General features: G+C 43.1%; 1 protein-coding gene across 3 annotated transcripts in view; it reads right to left on the minus strand.

The window, feature by feature from the left end:
* The window catches only part of GMCL1 (germ cell-less 1, spermatogenesis associated), a 133409-nt gene extending 115986 nt beyond the window's left edge, over nucleotides 1-17423 (minus strand). Inside the window, exon 1 of one of the 3 annotated variants that reach the window (XM_075858516.1) lies at nucleotides 17238-17422. The gene's annotated coding sequence lies outside the window, so the exon portion shown is untranslated. Of the gene's footprint in view, nucleotides 1-16886 lie in introns of all 3 variants that reach the window. The other 2 variants (XM_075858515.1, XM_075858517.1) reach the window with 2 other exon arrangements.
* Nucleotides 17424-19606: the final 2183 nt, after the last annotated feature.

The following is a 19606-nucleotide window of genomic DNA, read 5'->3' on the forward strand; positions in this document are numbered from 1 at the left end:
AATATTGACGCCTCTTCCCTTATTAAAGGAATAGTCGATCTGATAGACTCCATCTTGAATTTGCGTTATTTTACCCATTTGTTCAGTAACTTGAGGTTGATTATTGTCCTGTAAGGCCTCATTCACACGGCAGGGTTTCACGGCCGGGTGCCGGCCGTTCATAAATCGGCCGGCACCCGGCTGCATTAGGAATAATAGACCCCTAATGGGGCTATTCACACGACCGATTTTTTGACGGCCGGGAAATCCGGCCGTCAAAAAATAGGACATGCTCTATCTTCGCCCGGGTACCCGGCCGCCCGGCTCCCATAGAAGTCTATGGGGCCGATTATTACACGGCCATAACCGGAATGTGTTCCGAGTGATGGCCGGGTTTCCCGGCGCTTGCGCTCTATCTCCTCCTCCTCACAGCGCAGAGTGCATGTGAGGAGGAGGAGTTGATGCCATTCGGACGAATGGCATCGCTGTACACTGTGTGGCAGGGCCGGGGTGTACAGCAGGTGGAAGGGAGCGCTGCGCTGTCTCCCTTCCCCTGCTTGAAAAGCACCCTGGCCCGGCGACACCTTCGATGGCGCCGCTAGCAGCTGCTACTACTGTAGCGACGCCACTATAGCAGAGCGGGGAGGTATCTCCCCGCTCTGCTATGTGCTAGACGCACTTTAGCTCCTTGAAGGAGCGGAATCCCCGTGTTTTCGGGGATTCTGCTCCTGGACAGAGCGCTTGATGTCTCTGTCCATATCTGGGCAGTGACATCAGGGGAAACTCCTGAAGCGGAATCCCCGAACACATGGGGATTCCCCTTCAGGAGCTGCCGCTGATGTCACTGTCCGGATCTGCCCGGCCCGGATGCATAACTTTATGAAAAACCAGCCGGGCAAAATGGCCGATTTTACCGGCCGACACTCGGGCTCGGGAACGACCTAGTCGTGTGAATCCCGCCTAAGATCCGTTTGGTTTCTTGACTAAGAAGATTTTTGAGTAGTGGCCCTTGAATTTTTAGTTGAGGAGAACTGGAGTAATTGCTCTCAATTTGAGAAGTTTCTGGACGTCCAGGATAAGGATCTGATGAAGGTCTTTTGCTTGGTACTTGGTTATTAGAAATTTCTCTGGGGGAATGGAGGAGAATTTTAATTTGTACCCTTCTTTTATAATCTTTAGGGTTCTGGGTTATTCCGGTCCATTTCGAATAAAAATGTAGCAGTCTTCCACCACACACTCTTGGCGTCATTGCTTTGGGGGCTTAAATGAGTTATTGGGGTTAAGGAGATATCCTCGACCCCTCCCTCCCTTGGGGTAACTCCAGCGACCGGACTTCCCTTTCCTGCTGTAGTTCTGTGAGGTTCGCTCCCTCTTTTGGCGAAACCTCAGAAACTGAGGGGGTTTTTTAGGTTTCTCTTCTGGAAACCCTTTTTTCCTATCCGCTGCGTTCTCCAGCATGTTATCCAGGAGATGACCGAACATCAGAGAACCTGTAAAAGGGATAGAACACAACTTGTTCTTGGACTTCGTATCTCCTGACCACATTTTGAGCCATAATGCTCTTCTAGCAGCATTTGAGAAAGCTCCATTCCTGGCAGCAAATCTAATTGTTTCCACTGAAGCGTCTACCAAGAATCCGGTTGCCATCTTTAGTAAGGGTAGAGATTCTAATAGATCTTGTCGTGATGTCTTCATCAACCAATGGGTCTTCAGCTGGTTTAACCATATAAACCTTGATTTTGCTACAGATGTGGCCGCGATATTCGTAGAGATTACCAAGCTCTTTTCAGCAGTCCGTCTGCCTTCCGGTCCACAGGGTCCTTCAACTGAGAGGGTTTGCGGTTTTTTTTTAGCCACCCTGGCTACTGGGACATCTACTTTTGGGATCTCATCCCAAGATTTAGTGTCTTCTGGATCAAAGAGAAGTCTGTTTAAATTCTCTTGAAATTTTCGTTTATTGGAAGAAAAAAAAACAAAAAAAAAAACAAAACTTTGTTTTCTTCTCAGATAAGCCCTCAAACATCTCATACTGGATGGTATTCCATGGTATCACATATTGCCTGGATTAAGGCATTGGACATCTCAGAAGAGAAGAATTTTCCTCTGGATTAGATGAAGTTGAAGGCAAGAGTTACTCTCCTCCTAACTCACCACGGCCCTAGACAGTCTACCACACCGGCACCAGCAAGGCCCCAAGCCATGCAACTACTGTGATCCGAAGATAGCAGGCACACTTAGAATGGCCAATTGACCTAACTCACTCTCCGGTAAGTAATAACGCTCCTGCTCAGAGTCAGACCCCGAGATGGTGGGCAATATTTTGTTCCACTTCAGTCCGTTGCCTTTTTGGCCGGGAGTGTGTGGGAGTTCCTTGAGGAGGGCGAGGGAGGCTACTGACTGACTCACTTTCTGACGATAGCAGGCACATTGTTTAGAATCGCCCTAAAAGTTCAGACATAAATGTCGGTTTATTAGTAATTTTGCAATACAAACTGGACACAATTGTTTGATATGTAACTCTGGCAATTTTTTCGCACAAGTCGCACATTTTTTTAACCTTTTTATCAGTTTGTCTCTGAGAGGAATCTTTATCCTAAAGAGAACAAAAGGCAAGTAAAGTATGGTGTACTTACATACGGAGTCATAACCCTTACCCCAAGGGTGAGACTCACGTGATCCTGGGACAGATCTGGATTTCCCTCAGAACGAGGAAGTTCCAGACCGCAACAAGTAATAGACAATGAAATATCCACAAGATATAATCCAAGTTAGAGGTATCAGCTCTAATTACATACCTGTGCGTGTCCCTTTAAATGCGGGCATTTTGAATTTCCCGCCTTCCAAGATGGCCGCGGACCGGAAGTAGCCCGACGACATATCCGGTCGCGGCTATTCGATGCAAGTGCAGCCGCGTCATAGCCAGCGACTGAGCCGGCTATGCGGCGCTTAAAGAGGCTCTGTCACCAGATTTTGCAACCCCTATCTCCTATTGCAGCAGATCGGCGCTGCAATGGAGATAAGAGTAACGTTTTGTTAGTTTTTTTTTAAAACGAGCATTTTTGGCCAAGTTATGACCATTTTTATATTTATGTAAATGAGGCTTTCTAAAGTACAACTGGGCGTGTATTGTGTTCGTTACATCGGGCGTTTTTACTTCTTTTACTAGCTGGGCGTTGTGTATAGAAGTATCATCCACTTCTCTACACAACGCCCAGCTTCTGGCAGTGCACAGACACAGCGTGTTCTCGAGAGATCACGCTGTGACGTCACTCACTTCCTGCCCCAGGTCCTGCATCGTGTCGGACACATCGGCACCAGAGGCTACATTGGATTCTGCAGCAGCATCGGCGTTTGCAGGTAAATCGATGTAGCTACTTACCTGCAAACGCTGATGCTGCTGCAGAATCAACTGTAGCCTCTGGTGCCGATGTGTCCTCGCTGGTCCGATTTTGCTGGAATGGTTTTCGGTGCCATGTCGCATTTGCAATGCACTGGAGGGACCAAAACAGTGGAAACCTCCAAAAAGTTACCCCATTTTGGAAAAACCGTCAAGGAATTTTTCTAGGGGTATAGTGAGCATTTACACCCCACGGGTCTTTTGCAGAGTTTACTAGAATTAGGGCGCGAAAATTAATATCAAAATTTGTTCCACTAAAATGTTGCATTTTCTCATTTTCACAAGGGATAAAGGAGGAAAAAACACATTTTTTATAAAGCAATTTCTCCCGAGTACGGAAATACCCCACATGTGATCATACGTTTTTTCATTAGAAATGAATTAACCCTTTCAGGACTGATCCATTTTTTGCTTTCATATTTTAGATTTTCACTCCCCGCTTTCCAAGAGCCATAACTGTGCGGAGAACATCAGGGTATATGTAATCTGTGCGGAGAACATCAGGGCATAATAATGCGGTAAATAAATAATATTTCATAGTGCCCAGTGTCGCACTGATAAATGGCACCCGATCTTATTTACTTTTGGACACTCTGCACATTTTGCATCGCCATATTCTGAAAGCCAGAACTTATTAATTCTTTCACCACCGGAGCCCTGTGAGGGCTTATTTGTTGCGGAACAATCTGTAGTTTTCATTGGTACCATTTTGGGGTACGTGCGATTTTTTTTTGATCACTTTTTATTCAATTTTTTTGCAATCCTGAGCAAAAAACAGGAATTCTGACACCGTTTTTTAGGTTTTCTTTTTGCGGCGCTCACCGTACGCTATAAATGACATTTTTACTTTATTCTGCGTGTTTGTACGATTACGGCGATACCATATGTATATAGGTTTGGTCCTTTTTTTTTTAGCGTTTGCACAATAAAATCACTTATTTATAAAAAATAAAAAAACAATCTGTGTCGCCATATTCTGAGAGCCATAATTTTTTTTCTTTTTTAGTCAAAAAAGCTGTGTAAGGGCTTGTTTTTTGTGGGACGGATAGAAGTTTTTATTGGTACTATTTTTGGGTACATGTGACTTTTTGATCACTTTTTATTCTTTATTTAGGGAGCGGTGGTGACAAAAAAATTGTGATTGTCGTAGTTTTTTTATTGATTTTTTTTGGGGTGTTCATCGTACGGGAAAAACAACATTACAGTTTTATAGTTGGGGTCGTTACGAACGCGGTGATACAAAATATGTGTACTTTAACGTGTTCATTTTTTTTCTATAATAAAAGTCTTATTATAGGATAAAAAAGCAGTTCATGTTTATATCACTTATAACTTTTATTTTTACACTTTTTTTTAAAACATTTTTATTATCTTTTTTTTACTTGTCCCACTAGGGGACACTTAGTCTTGCAGCTTTGATCGCTGCTAGAGTACATTACACTACACACGTAGTGTAATGTACTCTGTCATTGTGACGTAACGGTCACTCTGACAGGAAGCCGAGGAGGAACGGCCGGAGGCTGCTCCTCCGAGGCTTCCGTACATGGCAACCCGGAGGTCATTGTCTGACCTCCGATTGCCACGACAAGCATCGGTAGCCCCCACGATCACTTCGTGGGCGCTGCCGATGTGCTTCAGACCACTTAAAAGCGGTGACGGCAATCCGTCGCTGCACTTAAGGGGTTATTTGCCGAAAGCAGCGGCGATGGTCTGCTGTCTGGCGAGACGGATATGTCAGCTGTCTAGGACAGCTGTCAGCGCGCGCATGTCACTCAGTATTTAAAACTGTCACTGTGTAAACACAGACGAAAATTAACGTCCTGGTGCGGGAACTAGCAGCCGGCCAGGACGTTCATTTTCGTCCGTGGTCGTGAAAGGGTTAAAGTGACGTTTTTCCACACAAAACTTGATGCTGCTCGGCCATGGAAACCCATATCATGACGCTCCCAATGCAGTTTTTCTGTGGATGTTAATGGCAGAGGAGCCTTGTAACACTGCAGTTAGTCACTAGAGTGTGACTTTCATTCACTATGCATCTCAGCACTCGGTGACCCCGCCCTGTAACTTTGCGTAGTCTGCCACTTTGTGACTGGTTGCTGTGGTTCCTAAACGCTTCCACTTTACAATAATATCACTCACAGTTGACTGTAGAATATAACATACTGATAGGGAACTTAGATTGTGAGCCCCAATGGGGACAGTAAGTGAGGACCATTGTACAGCGCTGCGGAATATGTTGGCACTATATAAGTAACAGAAATAAATAAAAAATAGGCCTGAAGAAAGTTCAAACTGACTCGTTACAACGGTGGCGTCCCATAAGGGCTTATCCACACGTAGTGGAATCGCTGGTTTTTTTCCGTCCGGAATTGGACGGAAAAACTGCAGCTAAATGCAGTAGCAGCAAAGTGGATGAGATTGAATAAATCTCATTCACACGCTGCGTAAATACTGAGCAGAAAAAACGCTCAGAAATTTTATTCCGCAGCATGTCAATTGTATTTGTGTAATCGCTGCATATTTGCTGCGGGCATTCCCCATTGAATTCAATGGGGGTAAAACCTGCAACTAATAGCAGTTGTGCCGTTTTTTGCAGCAGATTCTTGGCGATTCCGACCGCAAAAAACGCAACTCTGAAAAAAAAAAACTAAAAAAAAACATATGTACTTACCTAGGAGTCGGTTTCCTCCTCCAGGCCAGCCTCCTGGGATGACGTTTCATCCCATGTGACCGCTGCAGCCAATCACAGGCTGTAGCAGCGGTCACATGGGTAGAAATGTCATCCCAGGAGGACGGCCTGCTAGCAGGCAAGTTATTGCAGCAGTTTTCCGCACCGGACATTCCGGGAGAAAAACCTGCACCTGCGTATCCGCCCAGTGTGAACCTGGCCTTACACTACCACGCTGGACGACTCCTTCCACAAAGGTTTGTAAAGGCGACTGCAGGGCTAGGTGCTAGATTTTATACACCTGTGGCAATGAGACTGAATGAAAAACCTGAATTCAAGGATTAAGAAGTGTGTCCAAATACTTTTGTCCATATAGTGTGTATACAGTATGTGTCCTATAAATTCCCTCCCAGTTTGTCGCATTGTCCTTAACCCCTTAACGCACCATGACGTAACTGTACGTCATGGTGAGCAGTAAGTTCGCGCACCATGACGTACAGTTACGTCAGTGCTTTGACAGCTAACCGCCGCGCGGCGCTACACCGCAGCGGCGGTTAACTGTGCAGGGTGTCAGCCCTGCTCTCCCCGTTGCCGATCAGCGGCCTGTCGCCGCTGATATCGGCAGTTAACCCCTTAATTGCGGCGCTCGATTTTGAACGCCACAATTAAGGTCTTTAGCGCCGATCGGCAGCCCCCATGTGAAATCACGGGGGCTGGCGATGGTACCCATGGCAACCGGACGCCAGACAATGGCTTCCGGGTTGCCATGTACAGAAGCCTATGAGGACCACCCCGAGGGTGGTCGTCGTAGGCTTCCTGTCAGTGTGACTGTCACGTCACAATGACAGTTGGAAAGCATTACACTACGTGTGTAGTGTAATGTATTTCAGCAGCGATCAGAGCTGCAAGTCTAAGTGTCCCCTAGTGGGACAAGTGAAAAAAGTAAAAAAAGAATAAAAATGTTTTAAAAAAAGTGTAAAAATAAAAGTTATAAGTGACATAAACATGAACTGCTTTTTTCCTATTATAAGTCTTTTATTATAGGAAAAAAAATGAATACGGAAAAAAAAAATGACACATTTGGTATCACTGCGTTTGTAACGACCCCAACTATAAAACTATAATATTATTTTTCCCGCACGGTGAACGCCGCAAAAAAAATAAACGAAAAACTATGCCAGAATCACTATTTTTTGGTCACCGCCCCTCACAAAATATACAATAAAAAGTGATCAAAAAGTCGCATGTACGCCAAAATAGTACCGATACAAACTACAACCCGTCCCGCAAAAAACAAGCCCTTACACAGCTTTTTTGACTGAAAAATAAAAACGTTACGGCTCTCAGAATATTGTGACACAGGAAATAAATTATTTTCTAAATAAGTTATTTTATTGCGCAAACGCTGCAAAACATAAAAAAACTTATATACAAATGGTATCACTGTAATCGTACCGACCCGCAGAATAAAGTATAATGGTCATTTATAGCCCAGGGTAAACGCCGTCAAAAATAAATAAAAATCATTGTCAGAATTGATGGTTTTTGGTCACCTTGCTTGCCGAAAAAATTGAATAAAAAGTGATCAACAAAATTGCATGTACCCCAAAATGGTACCAATGAAAATTACAGATTGTCCCGCAACAAATAAGCCCTGACGCAGCTCTGGTGGTGAAAAAATAAAAAAAGTTCCGGCTCCCAGATTATGGCGATGCAAAATGTGCAGAGTGTTCCAAAAGTGGATAAGATCGGGCGCCATTTATAAGTGCGACACTGGCCACATATCTGTGGATTATTATTTATTTACCCCATTATTATACCCTCTTATTATGCCCCTGATGTACTCTGCCCAGTCTACATATGCCCCCACATTATAAACTGAAATACTAGCAAAACGCCAGAACTACTACCAAGCAAAATATGCACTGCAAAAGCCAAATGGCGTCCCTCCCTTCTGAGCCCTACAGCGTGCCCAAACAGCCGTTTACGTCCACCGATATGGCATCGTACCAAAAAATGGTACCAATAAAAACTACAGCTCGTCCCGCAAAAAATAAGCCCCCACACCGCTCTATTGACAGAAAAATAAAAAAGTAGTGGCTCTTGGAAAGCGGGGAGGAAAAACGAAAAAGCAAAACATGAATCAGTTCGTAAAGGGTTAATTACTTTCGAATGAAAAAACATTTATGACCACATGTGGGGTATAGCCGTACTCGGGAGAAATTGCTTTACAAATGTTGGGGTGCATTTTCTCCTTTATCCTTTGTGAAATTGAAAAAATTCAACATTTTAGTGGAAATAATGTTGATATTAATTTTCACGCCCTAATTCTAATAAAATTCTGCAAAAGACGTGTGGGGCCTAAATGCTCACTATACCCCTACATAGATTCCTTAAGTGGTGTCGTTTCCCAAATGGGGTTACTTTTGGGGGGCTTCCACTGTTTCGGTCTCTCAGGGGCTTTGCAAATTCGACATGACACCCAAAAACTATTCCAGCTAAATTTGAGCTCCAAAAGCCAAATAGCTCTCCTTCCCTTCTAAGCCCCGGTGTGGGTCCAAACAGCAGTTTATCACCAGATATGGGGTATTTACGTAATCAGGAGAAATTGTTTTACAAATGTTGGGGCGCTTTTTCTCCTTTATTCCTTGTAAAAATTAAAAATGGCTACCTTTTTTCTGAAAAAAAAGTAGATTTTTACCTTTACAGACTAATTCCAATGAATTCAGCAAAACAACTGTGGGGTCAAAATGCTAACTTTACCACTAGAAAAATTCCTTGAGGGGTGTAGCTTCCAAAATGGGGTCACTATTGGGGGGTTTCCACGGTTTTCATCCCTCCAGTGCATTGCAAACGCGACACGGCACTGAAAACTATTCCAGCAAAATCAGAAATCCAAAAGGTGCTCCTTCTCTTCTGAGGCCTGCTGTGGGTCCAAACAGCAGTTTATTACCACAAATGGGGTATTGCTATAATCGGAAGAAATTGCTTTACATATGTTGGGGTGTTTTTTCTACTTTATTCCTTGTAAAAATTTAAAATTTCCCCATTTTTTCACAAAAGTAGATTTTCACCTTCACATACTAATTCAAATAAATGTAGCAAAAAAACTGTGGGTTCAAAATGCTAACTATACCCATAGATAAATTCCTTGAGGGGTATAGTTTCCAAAATGGGGTCACTTTTGGGGGGTTTCCACTGTTTTGGCAGCACAAGACCTCCTCACACCTGACATGGTACCTAAAATATATTCTAAAAAAAAGGAGGCCCAAAATCCACTAGGTGCTCCTTTGCTTCTGAGGCCGGTGTTTCAGTCCATGACCGCACTAGGGCCACATGTGGGATATTTCTAAAAACTGCAGAATCTGGGCAATAAATATTGAGTTGCATTTCTTGGGTAAAACCTTCTGTGGTACAGAAAAAATTTGTTACAAATGAATTTTTGAAGAAAAAAAATGAAATTTGTAAATTTCACCTCTACTTTGCTTTAATTCCTGTGAAACGCCTAAAGGGCTAAAATACTTTGTGAATGCTGTTTTGAATACTTTGATTGGTGCAGTTTTCAAAATGGGGTGACTTCTGGGGACTTTCTAATATATAAGGCCCTCAAAGCCATTTCAGAACTGAACTGGTCCCTGAAAAAATAGCCTTTTGAAATTTTCTTGAAAATATGAGAAATTGCTGCTAAAGTTCTAAGCGTTGTAACGTCCTAGAAAAATAAAAGAATGTTCAAAAAACGACGCAAACATAAAGTAGACATATGGGAAATATAAACTAGTATGTATTTTGTGTGGTATTACTATCTGTTTTACAAGTAAATACATTAAAATTTAGAAAAATGCTAATTTTTGCTAATTTTCTCTAAATCTTGGCGTTTCTTACAAATAAATATTGAATTTAACGACGAAATTTTTTCAGTATCATAAAGTACAACATGTCACGAGAAAACAATCCCAGAATCGCTTGGATAGGTAAAAGCATTCTGGAGTTATTACCACATAAAGTGACACATGTCAGATTTGCAAAAATGGGGCTGGTCCTGAAGGCCAAAACAGGTTTAGACACTAAGGGGTTAATGCAACTATTGGTATTTACCATTTTATTAATGCGAAAAAAAAAAGTACGTTCTGTATTAGAATGGACAGAAACAAGAAGCTTCCTCGCTGCATTTAGAGCGCTGATAAACGTCATGTGATTTATGTGACCGCCATACTCCACAGCTGACTTCCAGCAACTTTCAGTCAATATTCAATTGCAACCACAGGAGATTTGATTTATTCTATGACATGTACCTACCGCTCCTGCCTGCTAATACAGATGGTAAAGCATCCTGCATCCCCAACACAACAAGCAGGATTACTGAATAAGCAGCAATGTACAATATGTAAGAAACACATCTCAGAGGCTCAAACACTGGGTTATTTATGGTATAGTGCCTGTGTGCTGTACTGCAGAGACTGACCGTAAACTAGGGGAAAAGATTGCCCAAACTAAGGTGCTGGGTGTTTGTTTATTTTAAAAATCATAGGCAATTGCAGACAGCATACCCAAAAATAAAAGTTTGAATCATGTCTATGGATTTTTCTCGAACATCTACAAGTTTTTTCTATTTGAAAATGCGAACAACAAAGGGACATAGCAGACGCCTATATTTTTTTTATCAGGTGTAACGTAATGATCAAAGTGATGCCAGTCGACTACGCTATTGTTTCCGCAAAAAAAACAACAAAAAAACGGAAACCTTACGGAACGGAAACCGATTGCAATAAAAACCACCCGGGGGAAAACAAAAAAAAAAACGCCTCTGCCTCCCATTGAAATAAATGGGATGTGGTTTCAGACACCTTGTGTCGCTGATTGCAACACGGTTTCCGTGTTAAAAAGCTGGGAATTATATTTACCCTGTGTTTAGGATCCAGTCCTGGTTCTGGCATCAATACTGACCAAATCTGCAACGTGTGAATGAGGCCTTTAGACTACATGCATACGTTGCGTATTTTGCTTTGGAGAATACGCACAAAAACCGCAGCAATACGCAGGAAAAATCCACACCTAAGTGTTTTTCGGTGCGGTTTTTACGTTTTGATGCAGGATTTTTCCGGCGCGTTTTGCAGCATTTTTTCCACAGCACTAGGCAAATACAATACGCAAGATAAACTGACATGTTGCAGATTTTAAAACCCGCACCGCAGGTCAATTTACGTGCGGGAAAATACTGCATCGTGTACATGAGATTTCCTGGAATCTCATTAACTATCCTGGTACTGTAGTACGCATTGTGTACAGGTAAGGCCAGATGAGGCAGATAATTTCCGCTTCTGATTTTCGTTTATTTTCCCCTCCAACCAGGATGCGATGTCTATTCACACTCCCGACACTTCGGTAAAGTTTGTCTGAGACTTAATCATAGCACAGCGTGATCTCGCTGTGCTGTCATTCACAGCGTGATCTCGCGAGATCACGCTGTGCTGTCATTCACAGCGTGATCTCGCGAGATCACACTGTGCAGCGATTAAAGAGGCTCGGTTACCAGATTATAAGTGCCCTATCTCCTACATAAGGAGATCGCCGCTATAATGTAGGTGACAGTAATGCTTTTTATTTTAAAAAAAAAAACGATCTGTTTTCACCACTTTATTACCGATTTTAGATTTATGCTAATGAGTTGCTTAATGCCCAAGTGGGCGTTTTTTTACTTTAGACCAAGTGGGCGTTGTACAGGGGAGTGTATGACGCTGACCAATCAGCGTCATGCACTCCTCTCCATTCATTTAGGCAGCGCATAGGGATCCTTTTAGATCGCTATGTGCTGTCTTATACTAACACATTAACGATACTGAAGTGTTTAGACAGTGAATAGACATTCCACGGGATGTCTATTCACAATCCCTGCACTTCGTTATTGTTTCTGTGGTAGTTACAGCCGAGGAAGCGTGATCTCGCTGTAACCTGTCATTTACAGCGAGATCTCGCGAGATTACGCTTCCTATGCTGTAACTACCACTGACAGAGTAACGAAGTACAGAGATTGTGAATAGACATTCCGTGGAATGTCTATTCACTGTCTAAACACTTCAGTATTGTTAATGTGTTAGTATAAGACAGCGCATAAGGATCTAACAGGATCCCTATGCGCTGAGTAAATGAATGGAGAGAAGTGTATGACCTCGATTGGTCAGCGTCATGCACTCCCCTGTACAACGCCCACTTGGTCAATAGTAAAACACGCCCAGTTGTCCATTGAGAAACTCATTAGCATAAAGCTAAAATCGCTAATAAAGTGGTGAAAATAGATTGTTTTTTTAAATAAAAAGCACTGCTGTCACCTACATTATAGCGTCTATCTCCTTATGTAGGTGATAGGGCACTTATAATGTGGTGACAGAGCCTCTTTAAGAAGTATGTTCTTGGAGTTTGTATATGCCTCTATTTATTATCTATTCATAGAACTTTTGTGTAAAAATTTGCTTAAAACCCTGGCCTTCAGAGGGACAGTTGTACTCACAAGAAGTTGCTGAATGGTTGCATGCAACATCAAACTAAAAAGGACCATCTTCAAACTCCACCATAAACATGAATGCCTGGCTCTGCCATTTCTATGGCAAAAGGGAAATAAATCCAACATAACTGATCTTGGGGACAGTTGGGAGGGCCCCATTCACATTAGATGGTCAGCCTACTCCTGCTACTTTTAGCTAATGTGTAAGTAACATAGCCAGTTTAACCCCTTAAAGGCTAAAACACTTTTGAAGACCATTTTTTTAAATAAATAAAAGAACTTTTCAATTGTTTTTTATTTTTAAAATTACTTTTTGACATACAGCTTCTATGTATCCTAAGTACATAGAAGCTGTATCTTGTGGTCAAAGCCGAATCTGTCCAGCTATTATCAATCACATCTAAGTTTGTGACTTTTAGGGCTTATTTAGACAAACGTGTAATACGTCCGTGCAACGCGCGTCATTCACGCTCCTCGCACGGACTTGTTAGTCCGTGATTTTCACGCAGCGTATGTCCGTTGCGTAAAACTCACGACATGTCATATTTGTGCGTTTCTCGCACATCACGCATCCATTGAAGTCAATGGGTGTGTGAAAATCGCTGCCTAAATACATGGAGAGGAGTGCATGACGCTGATTGGTCAGCGTCATACACTCCTCTGTACAACGCCCACTTGGTCTAAAGTAAAAATACGCCCACTTGGGTATTAAGCAACTCATTAGCATAAATCTAAAATAGCTAAGTGGTGAAAACAGATCGTTTTATTAAATAAAAATCACTGCTGTCACCTACATTATAGCGCCCATCTCCTTATGTAGGAGATACGGCACTTATGTGGTGACAGAGCCTCTTTAAGTCCCACACAAACTTTACCGAAGTGTCAGGATTGTGAATAGACATCACGTCCTGGCTGAAAGCGATGTCCATTCACTCTCAAGACACTTAAAGTTAATGTGGGTGTATGTGACAGCACAGCATGATCTTGCAAGATCACGTTGTGCTGAGTACAAATGGACATGCATGGAGAGAAGTGTGTGATGCCGATTGGTCAGCGTCATACACTTCTCTTCACAACGCCGACTTGGTCAAAAGTTAAAAAAACGCCCAGTTGGGCATTAAGTAAATAGCATAAATCTAAAATGGGTAATTTTTTTTATTGTTTTTCAAAATAAAAACCACTGTAATCTACATTATAGCGCCGATCACATTATGTAGGAGGTAGGGCACTTATGTGGTGACAGAGCCTCTTTAAATAATGATATATTCTAAGATCGGACTTTTACAGATGCAGCGATACCAATTTAGTTTTTTCGTGGCTTTTTTTTTTTTTACATTACTAAAAACTGTTTTTTTCACACATTTTATTAGTCCCCCTAGGAGACTTGAACCATCAACAGTTATATATTAAATGTACAGCAGTATATTTTAATTTTTACAGGCTTCTGTTAAGCCCTGCCAGGTGCAGGGCTTAACAGCAGAGTGAAGGCAGACCTGGGGGCCTTAATTAGGACCCTGGGCTGCCATGACAACTACCTGCACCCCACAATTGCGTATTGGGAGGGCGGCAAGCCGTCGGAGGGGGCCACCCCCTCTAACACCTAAGATGCTGCGGTCGCTATTGACCGCAGTATTTAAGGGTTAAACGGCAAGAAACAGCACAATTGCTGTTCCTGGCCGTTAGTCCATGGTGTCAGCTGTAATACACAGCTGACACCAGCAGAGTATAGAGCGGGAGTAGCGCATGAGCCCGCTCCATACATCCCCAGCACCAGGCCGTGCTATTACGTTGTGGTGCACGAAGGGGTTAATTTATTTTGGTTTTATTTTTTTTTATGGTCTATCCCCTAAAAGTTCAGAAAACACCTTTGGGAGACTTATTTAATTTTATGTTCTTTAGTTTCTATTTTTTTTTACATGCAACTGCGGCCCCACTTACAGGGGAAGTTATTCCTGTTATACAACATTCGTCTGAATGAGGCCTAATTCTGTGTGCTGTAGGGATGCACGATGCATCGAAACTTCGATACTGTTTCGATACCGTTATTTCATGTATTTCGATACTTAGCTGTGCGGCCGCACAGCTAAGTACAGTAACACATGAATGTATGAGAGCGAGGCCGCGGCTGTGTAATACAGCCATTGCCCCTCTCCTTAGCCTTGACATTGTGCGCGCGGTCAGCATGAGGTGATGCGGCCGGCGTTGCACTAATGAGTGGCGGCACGGAAGACAGAACATGGCGGGCGCACTAGAAAACACCCCCCTCATTCTGTCCTCAGTGCTTGCACGGCCGGTCATTAGTGCAGCGCCGGTCGCATCACCTCATGCTGACCCCGCGCGCGCACTTACTGTCAGGAGCGGGGCAATGGCTGTATTGCACAGCCGCAGCCCCACTATAACGGCGGAGACCAGAGAAACCTCTTATCGCCGCCGCTATTACCCTGAATGCTGCGATCACAGCTGCCTGCAGCGTTCAAGAGGAAATGAGAAGGGGGATGCCCCTTGGATCGTGTCACAGAAATTCCCTGTGACGCGATTGAGGGCCATACCATATATGGGCAGACAGCCCAGGGTCCATTGAAGGACCCCAGGGCTGTCTGACCATATTTCCTGTTAGAGCAGACTTGGGTATGTCCGAACAACTGCCTGTATACTATCAGTACACAGGCTAATGTACTGGGATATAGATATATGCCAGTACAGTAAAGTTGAAAAATAAAGTAAAAACAAAAGTAATATTAAATAAAAAAATAAATAAAATACACATACCTTTTTTACAATAAACATTAAAATAAGTCTCAATACATAGAACACACACACACATTCAGTATTGGCACGGCCGTAATAACCTGCACAACACATTTTTGGCATCATTTATGATGTGTACGCTGTAAAATAAAAAACACTGCTTTCCATCACTTATTGTGGGGCACAAGGGGTAATGAATTTAACCTCCATGTGCCTCACATTAATAGTAATTAACCCCATCATGTACCTTACACATTAACCCATTATGACTGAGAAACATGATGGGGTTAATTACTATTAATGTGAGGCACGTGGAGGTTAAATTCATCATCACACCACGCGCCTCATATCAGAAAATGGAAGAACTTTTTTTTATTATTACTGTTGGCAAAGTATCGAATTGGTATCGAAATCGCAATACTAAGCGAAGTATCGGTATCGGAGTCCAAATTCTGGTATCGTGACATCCCTAGTGTGCTGTCCGTTAAAACAAGGAACCTATGCAATTCAATGGGGCTATTCAGACATGCGTGATTTTTCACGCAGCGCGTCCTACTCATGGAATAAATGTACTATTTTAGTCCATTTTTGCAGACCACGCGCCCATTGAAATCTATGGGTGCGTGAAAATCACGGACAGCACATGGACGTCATCCGTGTGTGGTCCGTCATTCACGCACCAGTTGCTAAAGAAACGCTGAGAAAAAAAGTTAAATATGTACCAACACGGACATGAAAAACTGATGGCACACGGAATTGCAACGCATGAAAAAAACTGCGGTTTTTTTTTGCGGATGCAAAACGGACACGTTGGTGTGTACCTGACCTTATAGTGACTACTGCCCCTGATAGGGCTGTGCTGGGTCTAGTTACCCCTAGCAGCAGCCTCCTACCAGCATCCTGGCGACAACCAGGACCTATAGAGGCAGCGGCCTCGATTTTCTTACACGCAGCGCGGTATGCGGCAAGTGGAGAGAAGACAGAAGCGGTGAAACCCGCTTCTCTCCAGAGTGCCTGCCCTGCCAAGCACCCGACATTCAGCTGCCCTGCCGGTTAGAGAACACCTGTTACCTCATTCAGACATGTTTGTTTACTCCTCAGGTCTGGTTGCATAGACCAGTATAACAGTATATGAAATACTTCTATTGGTAGCCCAAAAATGACAAGTTATCTCTGGTCATCTGTACTCATGGGGCTATAAATTCAAGACTACACGGGTCGTGTAACAGTTGATTTCTAGATAGTATTTATTATTATTATTATTTGATAAAATGTCTCACGGGACAGCGCTTGGCAGATATTTCCGATATTTATGAATAAAATGGTATAAAACGTCCGTCACATAATGAGCGCAATCTGAAGAAGTTATTCTCAGACGTTTCGGATTATAAATAGCAAGTAGAAGAAATAATGACACGTTATGTACATGAGCTCCAATGTATAGCAAATACAGTATAAAGAAATCTGTAATAAAACAAACAACTATTACATACAAGGAAACAATGTACAGGATATAGTGGAGAGCCTTTATTAATGACGTCTAATAATAGAGATGTGCGGAGGACAGTCAGGATGTAGTAGCTGGGGTCACCCACCTGTGTGTCGGGTCACCTCCGGGATCACACTCCTGGACGGGGGAGCCATGAAGATTGGGAGAGAAGTCCTAGCAGCTCATAGTGCTCCAGACAGCAGTTACACCCGCTTATGACCTGAAGCCCAGAAAAAAACACTACGGGATGCTTCGTCTACCACTTGGTACAGACAACACTGGGCGCCCACTACGGGTCACCCACTCCGAAGGTTCCTCCTCTACTAACGCCAGGAGTGTCACCCACTTACTACAACTTATACGCCACCTCAACACGGTCTTTGTAGCCACTTCTAACGCTCTGTTCTGTGTACCACTATGAACACCCGTTTTCGGCACCCACTGACACCCGGCTCACCCGCCGCCGCCGGGCCACCCTATGCCGCCGCAGTTGGTTTTTCTGACCGTTCTTTCAACGTTCCATCCGGTCCTGAACCACCTCAACCTTCGGCTACTTCCGGAAAACTTCCGAAGTGACTTCGATAGTAAGCAGAAATGGAAAGGCGAGTCTGCGCCCTAGTGCCCCCGCCCACCCAGTCGCGTCTCAAAAAAAAAAAAGGCGGGAGAGTCAGGTACCAGTCCAATAGAGTAGGAGGAGTAAATTGTCAGTCAGACTTCGGGCACCTCCCTATTCACGCCCATAATCTGTTACTACGCCACGCCCACTATTAGTTTGCGGAAGAGACTTGTTTGTCCGCACATGTTTCTGCTGAAACACGTTATGCGTTTTGTGACTATCGCTGCTTTCTCCATTGAAATTTTAAAAAAACCTGATGAAATTTGACAAACACTGCAAAATTGTATCAATATATGCCCTGTGTGTGGTGCCACTGCCTCCATATAGTACAGAAGCATGGTGGCGTCCAATAGTGCATGCCATGATTTTTATATTCTGCTTGATTCCGTATAAATCTAAGAGAATATGCCTTTATAAAATTAGGAACATTTGGAGTAAAGTATGTACCCACAGACTTCTACGGATGCCGTATAGGGTTGCCACATTTCTTATCCAAAATGCCAGCCAGGTTAACGTGCATAAAAAAGTGGGTGGGGTTTTTGGGGCATGTGATTTTATGTATGAAGTGTCAAGGCCTTATTGGTAAAGGGCGACATACACATTAGCTGAATGTCAGCGCAACACCCCCTCCCTCGACACACACATACAGGGAAAAACTTTGACCGGCAATAGCTTCTTGTAGTGGATGTCGGTCTAAGCCCGGATTTACACGAGAGTGTGCGTTTTGCGCGCGCAAAAGTTACTTAACAGCTCCGTGTGTCACCCTCGTATGATGCGTGGCTGCGTGATTTTCGCGCAGCCGCCATCATTATGACACTATGTTTGTATGTTTGTAAACAGAAAAGCACGTGGTGCTTTTCTGTTTTCAATCATAGTTTTGACTGCTGTTGCGCGAATTACGCGCGTCACACGGAAGTGCTTCCATGTGCTGCACGTGATTTTCACGTACCCATTGACTTCAATGGGTGCGTGATTCGCGAACAACGCACAAATATAGGACATCTCGTGAGTTTCACGCAGCGGACATACCCTGCGTGAAAATCACGGACTGTCTGAACGGCCCCATTGACTAACATAGGTCCATGCGACGCGCGTGAAAATCACACGCATTGCACGGACGTATTATACGTTCGTCTAAATAAGCCCTAAAAGTCTTGAACTTAGATGTGATTGATAATAGCTGGACAGATTCGGCTTTGACCACAAGATACAGCTTCTATGTACTTAGGATACATAGAAGCTGTATGTCAAAAAGTAATTTTAAAAATAAAAAACAATTGAAAAGTTCTTCAAAATTTATTTATTTAAAAAAATGGTCTTCAAAAGTGTTTTAGCCTTTAAGGGGTTAAACTGGCTATACACATTAGCTAAAAGTAGGAGGAGTAGGCTGACCATCTAATGTGAATGGGGCCCTCCCAACTGTCCCCAAGATCAGGTATGTTGGATTTATTTCCTTTTTGCCATAGAAATGGCGGAGCCAGGCATGCATGTTTATGGTGGAGTTTGAAGATGGTCCTTTTTAGTTTGATGTTGCATGCAACCATTCAGCAACTTCTTGTGAGTACAACTGTTCGGGTATGTGCACACGATAACTGCAATTACGTCTGAAAATACGGAGCTGTTTTCAAGGGAAAACAGCCCCTGATTTTCAGAAGTTTTTTGTGCAACTCGCGTTTTTCGTGGCGTTTTGGTGGCATTTTTTACGTCCGTATTTGGAGCTGTTTTCATTGGAGTCTATGAGAAAACGGCTCCAAAAACTTCCAAAGAAGTGTCCTGCACTTCTTTGACGAGTTAGTCATTTTACGCGTCGTCGTTTGACAGCTGTCAAACGACGACGCGTAAACTACAGGTCGTCGGCACAGTACGTCGGCAAACCCATTCAAATGAATGGGCAGATGTTTGCCGACGTATTGGAGCCGTATTTTCAGGCGTAAATCGAGGCATAATACGCCTCGTTTACGCCTGAAAATAGATCGTGTGAATCCAGCCTTCTTCTGAGGGCCAAGGTTTTGAGCAAATTTTTACACAAAAGTTCTATGAATAGATAATAGATACAGAGGCAATATACAAACTCCAAGAACATAGTTCTTAAAGAGGCTCTGTCACCACATTATAAGTGCCCTATCACCTACATAAGGAGATCGGCGCTATAATGTAGGTGACAGCAGTGCTTTTTATTTAAAAAAAACGATCTATTTTCACCACTTTAT

The sequence above is a fragment of the Rhinoderma darwinii genome, chromosome 3 (genome assembly GCF_050947455.1).
Source record: "Rhinoderma darwinii isolate aRhiDar2 chromosome 3, aRhiDar2.hap1, whole genome shotgun sequence".
In the NCBI taxonomy this organism is placed as follows: Eukaryota; Metazoa; Chordata; class Amphibia; order Anura; family Rhinodermatidae; genus Rhinoderma; species Rhinoderma darwinii.